Below are 8985 nucleotides of genomic sequence, written 5' to 3' on the forward strand. Positions count from 1 at the left end.
GGGTATCTTAAAAAATATAAAGATTCAAATGTTTTGTTTTTCAATATTTTGGATGGAGATTATTGTGCAAAGAAAATTAAACTATTGAAGGAATTTGAGAATGAACAAATCTTTATAGGTTCAATGAGTGAGCTGATCAACCTCCAGGTTAAAGGGGAGACAAATAAATATACCTTGGGATAGCCTGGTTATATATATATATATATATATATATATATATATATATATATATATATATATATATATATATATATATATATATATATATGTACAAAGCCTGGTGTTGGCCTAGTGGTTAGGGTGGCGGCTTGGGATCCCAGTGTCCCGAGTTTGAATCCCGCTCAGCTGCTGAATTAACACCAGGGGGTTGACTCAGCCTGTCATCCTTCCGAGGTCGGCGAAATGAGTACCAGTATACTGGTCCCGGTGTATGCCCCGGTTAGAATAGGTGTACCATATCCCTGTGTTGTAAGAGGCGTCCAGGAAGGGAATCCGACCATAAAACATTGCCTCACAAAAAACCAAACCTCTGCACAGCAGGGAAAAACGGATAAAAAGGGGGTTTATTTTTAGGGGAAAAAAGGGAATCGCTGAAAATCCCCCATTCATTTACATGGGGAAAAGTGAGCTAGAACCAGTATATTCACCCTACTTGCATCCGATCACGTTGAAATATAAAACATGTATTTCCCATGACTACTACATCATAATTGTGATGTTTCATGTCAATTGATAAAGCTGTTCAAGAGAAATAATTTTTAAAAAAGATTTTGATGCAATCCAACATACCAGACTACATGACCTATTAATTATTTGTGAACACCCTGGTATCCCCAAAGCTTGAACATGAGTGTGAAGTTTCCTCTTGATCTGTTAAGCCGTTCTGGAGAGAAAATTTTTTTAAGTTTTATTCTTCAAAAAAATCATAGCTGCCAAACCATGTGATCTATGACATCAAAGATGAAGAACTTTTTTTTTCTCATGGATAGGTGTTCATACCTGTAAAGTTTCGCCTTGATCTGTCCAGCCATTTGGAGAAGAAGATTTTTTTGAAGCTTTTTATGTTAAAAACAATGTGGCTGCTGAACTACATGATGGATGATATCATCAATTTGTTTCCCCCATACAATTTAGCCCAAGATAACACTCAAAATTTTTCATACTGTTCAGATAAAGCGTTAGACTTGTGCAATTATGATGTCATAAAAAATATCATACTTGTTTCCCATGGGGAGTACTTCACACATATCAAGTTTCAATGACTTCCAAGGAATGGTTTTGAAGATGCAGAGGTCAAAGGTTTTCCTTTTTTCCAACATGGTTGCCACACCACGTGACCTATAACATCATAATTATCATTAAAACATTCTATGTGAGATGTCGCACCTGTGATGAAAATTGTCAACTGTATAAGCAGTTGCAGAGAAAATTAGCATGGACGGACATATGCACATATGAACAAACAACCTAAAAACATCATGCCTCTAGTGACTTTGTCAGCAGAGGCATAAAAACATGAAAATAAATGAATGGTGAATAAAACGGACGATTTAGTTTTTTTGGCACAAACAGGACATCAATGACCTATTTTCATCACGAAAATACATTATACCACTTCGCAGATGACTCCAATTTATGCAAAATGTTTCTTCATCCTTTCACCAGGCAGGTTGCAGCAGCATCCCTCTGCCCATCTTGAGAAGAGAAGCAACTGGTCATCTACCTGAAACATCTCTTTTCAATGAAAGAGATACCGAATATTCCTCATATTTCCTGACATTCCTTTCCTACAATGACCAGCTAGTGAATACCATATCTACCTGGAATCTTTTCATGAAAGAAAGACAGATATTCTCACTTTTCCCCATAAACACTAGCTGGTAAATGGTAAATATTGTTGCTGGCTGGGGGTTCGGGTGAGAAGACCACTCGGTGGGGGAAGCTATCCGGTTCCCAACAGACTCCCCGGAATTATAGGCCGTCGCACACGGATAATTCCGTGACGTGGCGGGTCGCTTATCCGACCGTGGATGCGAATAACTCAACCGCGTGACTTAGGGTCCTCCCTTCTATGGGTTAATCGGGTTACCAAATTAATCACATGATTTAATTACCGGGGAACACGCCCTCGGTACGCCTTGTCCGAACCAGATCACTCTCCCGGATCGGATCACTTTTCCGGATCGGATGCAGCCGAGCGACACTGCCAAGGACGTACCGGCTAAAAGGAATGGATGGTTGGGAATAAAGTCCCAGCTCAAGTAGGATTCGGTCCATGCTGGATCAATGGAAGAAAATATTAAAACGAGCAGGGAACATTCCTAATAATAGTAATTTATTTACAAGCAGGCGAGGAAAGATATGTGGCACAGTGATGATTTATTGGGGTGTGTTGTGCAGAGATAGAAAGAAGTGTGTGGTGCGACAATAAACAGGCAACCTACAAAAGGGGGCACAGAGCAGACTTAACGCGAAATTAATAACGATAATAATAATAACGATCTTCTGCGGTCTTACGTAGGCAGACAGGCGCCAGGACACACACATAGGCACACACACAGACACAGAAAACCTGATGAAGAGGCAGTTTAGAACCGGGAATTGGGAACCGTAAAGGAGGAACTTGAGTCGAGAAGGGGCAGAGTCCAGAGGGCAAGGGTGGAGTAGTAGGTGGGAGCAGGTAGGCGGGTGGGGTCGTCATCGTGTGGGCGGAGACGAGGAGGCGGAGACGAGGAGCAGGAGGCAGGTCGTGGCCGTGTTGACGAGGCGAGAGAGAGAGAGACGGAGACAAGGAGCAGGAGACAAGAGGGAGGGCAAGAGGGACTGCCCCGACCTTTACCAGGCCCATAGCTCAGGGAGAGGGGCCATGCCGAATCCAAACATCATCACCCGAATCAGGCGCTCCGATTGGCCCCGACCCCTCACATGGCCCGCCAGCTTGGGCCGGAAACCGCCTCACTTCGTTTCCGGCAAGGCCATCTCAAACAGCGGAAATATTGCGCTCTGACCCCCACAAGATGACATGAATCGTCCACACCGAAATTGGCACGCGAATCATCCTGCAAAAACCCCCGGGCGACCGGTCAAGGGTCCCGCATGCCCGCTCGGGCATTTGACCACCGTCGATCAACACGCTCGTTCCACGTGCGCCAACGTGGCCCACACTGTACATTCCCTGGCTCGATCGCAGCCTCGCTGGCCGCAGAGACGAGAATCCACCGCTGCCAGCGAGGACCGAAGGTACATCGCCATGGATAAATTCATGCACTTTTCACGAGTGGCATACATGTGTGTTTTCGAGCACATTCCATACAGTGCGCGTGGTTCTGCCATTACTCACGTGGCCAGCGCTCGCGATCACACGACTCCGCTAGCGTGTGCGCGGGGCGAACAACAATATGTGTCGGGTATTGAGGTTAAAAAAAGAACAAGCCATTTCTACCCGCAACTCGTATCCTGCCCAACATGGTGTGGAGTCGCCTTTATTGGCCTCTTGCGAAGCGTGGGCGTCGTGCTGGCCGTGTTTCCCGTGCCGTGAAAATACCATTCGTGCAGCCTCATAAGAGGTATTTACTTGCATGCCTTTCTAATGCAATCGGCAATTCTCCCCAGACCATCGGAAGCTCGAGTAAATAGTCCAGTACCAACTAGCACACCACATGACTCGGCGCTGCAGTTTTCCCACCATGGCGCTGCACGTGCTGGCCTCCACGAGGCCCCACCTTACAGCGAAAGCGCACGTGGCTGATTTACCTCAGGAATAATCAGAAAAGAAGAAGATTGGGGATGAAATGAAGGAAAAAATGATTGAAGCAACCCTAGCTATTAGATCATCGCAATGCACTCCCTTGTTGTCCCGCGAAACAAAATGAAAGGGACTATCTACACGTATAATGATGGAATAACTCTCTTGGGACACTATCTGTTGTATGCATGCGGTTCCGAGAACCGCAACAATATATATATATATATATATATATATATATATATATATATATATATATATATATATATATATATATATATATATATATATACATATTGTTGTGGTTCTGCAAAACCGCATGACTCTAAGGCAATGGCACCCAACATACAGTGATCCCCAGGCAGTTATTTCATTCGTCTTCATGTAGTTAGTCATCCCTTCATGTCTTGTGGGTTAACGGGACGAAGTGTGTTGTGTGGGTCTCATAGTTACGTCTAATACATGTCTCTCATTCCTACTCTAACCCTTTACTTTTCTTTTAGCCATCGTACATAACAAGCATGCAAGCACACACACCATTCAATGGGAAATTGTTCAGACCGAGGCACACAGCGGACCTAGGTTTGATACCTGGTCTGGACCTGTAATTTTTCCATATATATATATATATATATATATATATATATATATATATATATATATATATATATATATATATATATATATATATATATATATATATATATATATATATACTTCCTGAACAGTTCTCTTTGGGTAGTGCTCATGTTTTATGCACTTGTTGAAGTCTTTGGGGTCTATATAAATGTCGACTTTGCTGTTGTGAAGAGCTACTCCCATGGAACTCACCCACTCAGTGGGGCATTCTCCCTTTGTGATGAGACCTTCAGCAACCATCTCTTTTCGCTTAACAACTATCTTCTCCTTCAATGCTGCAGGGTTCTCTGCAAGGAGGGTTAAGTACTTCCTGTGACCCTTCTACAAACTTGATCGGATAAGTTCCAGGAAGAGTTCCAGTTATCTTGCCAACTTCTGGAAACTCAGACACCACTGCTTGCTGAGGCCCATTGAGTGGAGGCTGAACCAGAGACAATTTATCAAGTTTGATAATAAGGCCTCGGGCTTCAGATGCAGCACCTGATATTACATTCTCCTGATCATGGTCATTGACCTCAATACTGGCCTTCGTAGTCTTGTACATGTGAGAGGGAGAGAGGGAGGGAGGGAGAGAGAGAGAGAGAAAGAGAAAGAGAAAGAGAGAGAAAGAGAGAAAGAGAGAAATAGAGATAGAGATAGAGATAGAGATAGAGATAGAGATAGAGATAGAGATATAGAGATAGATTGTCGTCACTGTACCTACATGATGAATAAGGTTATTTGAGTAAGTTTTCAGAACTTTTAGTGATGCTTGTTGATCACCTGCAAGGTGCTGAACTGATTGATAGTTGCTGATGTTAGCATGTTGCATCTCGCACCCGTATCGATCCAGAACCGAGTCAGCTGACCCAGCACTGAGACTCTGTGCCGACTTGTCACAAGTCGCAATATTACTGCTTGGGCGCAATATTACTTGGAAGGCTTCCACTGGGCCGCGCTATCCTTATAACATCAGATTCCTGGACTTGTTCTTGAGGAAGATCAACATGGTCTGGATCAGTCTCTACATAAAGGAACTTTAGGTTGCAAAGTCTCTTCCGACACACTGCTCGCCAGTGACGAGGCTTCTTACAGAGGGAGCAGTCAGAATTAATTGATGGACACTTGGCTTCACTGTGCCCTGACTGACCACATATGCTGCAGGGAACTTGTGCTTGGGCACGCTTGATAGGGTTGCTCCTCGAATGTTTAGCATGGTGCTGACCTTGCTTGTTTCCAGATCTGAGAGCTGAAATGAGAGTTTCCTCATCCCGAGCTATTCTCATTTGCTTCTGCAAGAGCTCAAGCTGTTAGCCAATTTCCATGGTTTTCAGCAGTGAGGGCTCCTCTCCCCAATCGAGGAGTTTTTCCTGGACCCCCTTATCATGACTGCCATCAATGATGCAATTAATCAGGATGTTGTCTGAGTGTCGGTAATCACAATCCATGAGGATTATCCTCAAATCTTTGATAAAATGGTCAAAACACACCACTCCACTGGCGCATTTGCTTCAGGCGGTGTCTGGCAACTCTTATTTTTCCTCGGTTGCATATACTGGTATATATATATATATATATATATATATATATATATATATATATATATATATATATATATATATATATATATATACATTTATATATATATATATATATATATATATATATATATATTTATATTTTCATATATACATTTATATATATATATATATATATATATATATATATATATATATATATATATATATATATATATATATATATATATATATATATCTTCTTCTTCTTCTTTCAGCTGCTCCCGTTAGGGGTTGCCACAGCGGATCATCCGTATGATCCGCATAGTGATTTGGCACATGTTTTACGCTGGATGCCCTAACTGACGCAACCCTAGTCGCCTCTTACGACACAGGGATATGGTACACCTATTTTAACCGGGGTATACACCGGCCCAGTACACTGGTACTCATTTCGCCGACCTCGGAAGGATGACAGGCTGAGTCAACCCCCTGGTGTATTAATTCAGTGGCCCGACGGGGCTTGAACTCAGGACCCAAGGATCCCAAGCCACTGCGCCAACACCAGGCTTATATATATGTATATATATATATGTATATATATATGTATATATATATATATGTATATATATGTATATGTATATATATATATATATATATATATATATATACATATATATATATATATATATATATATATATATATATATATATATATATATATATACATATTTATATATATATATACCGGGCGAAGTGGCGTGCGCCTGTAATCCGGCTACTCGGAGGCTTGGGTTGGAGGATCGCTTGATGACGGGAGCTCTGCGCTGGGCCGCGCTATGAGAGGGTGCAGGGCAGCCTGAAATCATGGCGAAACCCAATCCTTATCCCTGTGTTGTAAGAGGCGACCAGGGTTGCATCAGGAAGGGCATCCAGCGTAAAACCTATGCCAAATCAGTATGCGGATCATAACGGATGATCCGCTGTGGCGACCCCTAACGGGAGCAGCCGAAAGACGAATAACAACAACATATACATATATACTGAAACGCAAAAGAAACTTACCACCTTTTAAACCTTGAAATATCAACAATAACACTGCGTGTAGTTAATGTGTGAACTTATTTGTGGACAATAGTGTCCTCACTGTCAGACAAAACGGTCACGGATGGTCACTTGAACCTTCAATGGTCACTTCATAGCACAGCTGTTGAACAGCCGTTTTGACTGTCAGTGATTAGCCAAGGGGTACGGGATGATTTTAATGAGCTGCACGTGATGTCTTGATATTGGCTTTAAAAAGGACAGTGCAAAATGGGCATTTCAATCAATATGCCACGATTGTCAAGGGATCAACGGCAGTGTGCCTTGGGCATACTGCAAGGCGGATTGAGCTACCGTGAGGTGGCATGTCACCTTGGCTGTTCACACCCGACGATATCGGCCCTGGTGGACAGACACCCTCCACAACTCTGCAGATGACAGACCTCGATCAGGGAGGCCAAGAGTCACCACTGCAAGGCAGGACAGGCAGATGGTCCTAAGTCAGATGGCTTCAGACAATGAGGACTGACTGGGACAGAATCCAGCAGCAATCCATCCAAAGACTGGTAGGCAGCATGCACCAATGATGCACTGCCTGTATCCAAAACAATGGTGGCCACACACGCTATTGAAAGGGGACTGACATTGCACCCTGTGCTGTTCTGTACTGTAGAACAAACTTATGAGATGGTGTATCTTGGTCAAAAACTTGACATGTCATCAATAAAATGCCAATGTTTCAATTAGCATTTGTTGGTTTGTTTTATTTTGAACTGTTACAATTTTATTACATTTCAAACAAGTTGTAAGTTTCTTTTGCGTTTCAGTACATATATATATATATATATATATGTATATATATATATATATATATATATATATATATATATATGTATATATATATATATATATATATATATATATATGTATATATATATATATATATATATATATATATATATATGTATATTTATATGTACATACACATATGTGTATGTATATACAGTTTATAGGTATATGTATATATGCATACGTCTGATATATATGCACACACGTGTATGTATATACAGTTTCTAGGTATGTGTATATGCATATGTCTGATATGTATATATATATATATATATATATATATATATATATATATATATATATATATATATATATATGTATATATATATATATATATATATATATATATATATATATATATATATATGTATATATATGTATATATATATATATATATATATATATATGTATATATATATGTATATATATGTATATGTATATATATATGTATATATATATATATATATATATCTATATATGTATATATATATATATGTATATATATATATATATATATATATATATATATATATGTATATATATATATATATATATATATATATATATATATATATATATATATATATATATATATGTATATATATATGTATATATATATGTATATATATATATATATATATATATATGTATATATATATATATATGTATGTACATATATGTATATATATATATATATATATAATGTATATGTATATGTATACATGTATGTATATATATATATATATCTATATATATCTATATATATATATATATATATATATATATATATATATATATATATATATATTTATATATATGTATATATATTGTCGCGGATTCGCGCCCGCCGGCGTGCGAACGGCCATGTAACTCGAATCGCGGCACGTCGCCCACCGGACGGACAATCCAGTCGTGACCCTCTCGGACTAACGCCGGGAACCAGTCACGGGTGGACCTTTCGGTCTCACCGCGATCGTGCCAATCGGCCCCCGCGTGGGATAGGGTTGCTCGCCAAATTCGACCTACCTAAGTACCCACACGGAGGGTAGACCGGGCGATCGCACCTCGCCGCAGGTCGACTTCGGACACGGGCCACTTAAGCGACCCGTTCCGTACTATCGGGATAACCGAGCGGTGTTATTCGTCGGCCTCGACGGTTCGATTAATTATCGGGCGTCTTTGCCCACGACCAACCCTTTACGTGAAGCAAGA

The 8985-nt window shown here is 40.2% G+C and overlaps 1 pseudogene; it reads left to right on the forward strand.

Annotated features, from left to right (window-relative positions):
* Nucleotides 1–6626: 6626 nt before the first annotated feature.
* Nucleotides 6627–6767, forward strand: LOC147014228 (signal recognition particle RNA; annotated as a pseudogene).
* The last annotated feature ends 2218 nt before the right edge of the window (nucleotides 6768–8985 follow it).

The sequence above is a fragment of the Eptatretus burgeri genome, chromosome 13, assembly GCF_056783735.1.
Source record: "Eptatretus burgeri isolate ZD-2024b chromosome 13, Ebu_testis_v1, whole genome shotgun sequence".
Taxonomy (NCBI): Eukaryota; Metazoa; Chordata; class Myxini; order Myxiniformes; family Myxinidae; genus Eptatretus; species Eptatretus burgeri.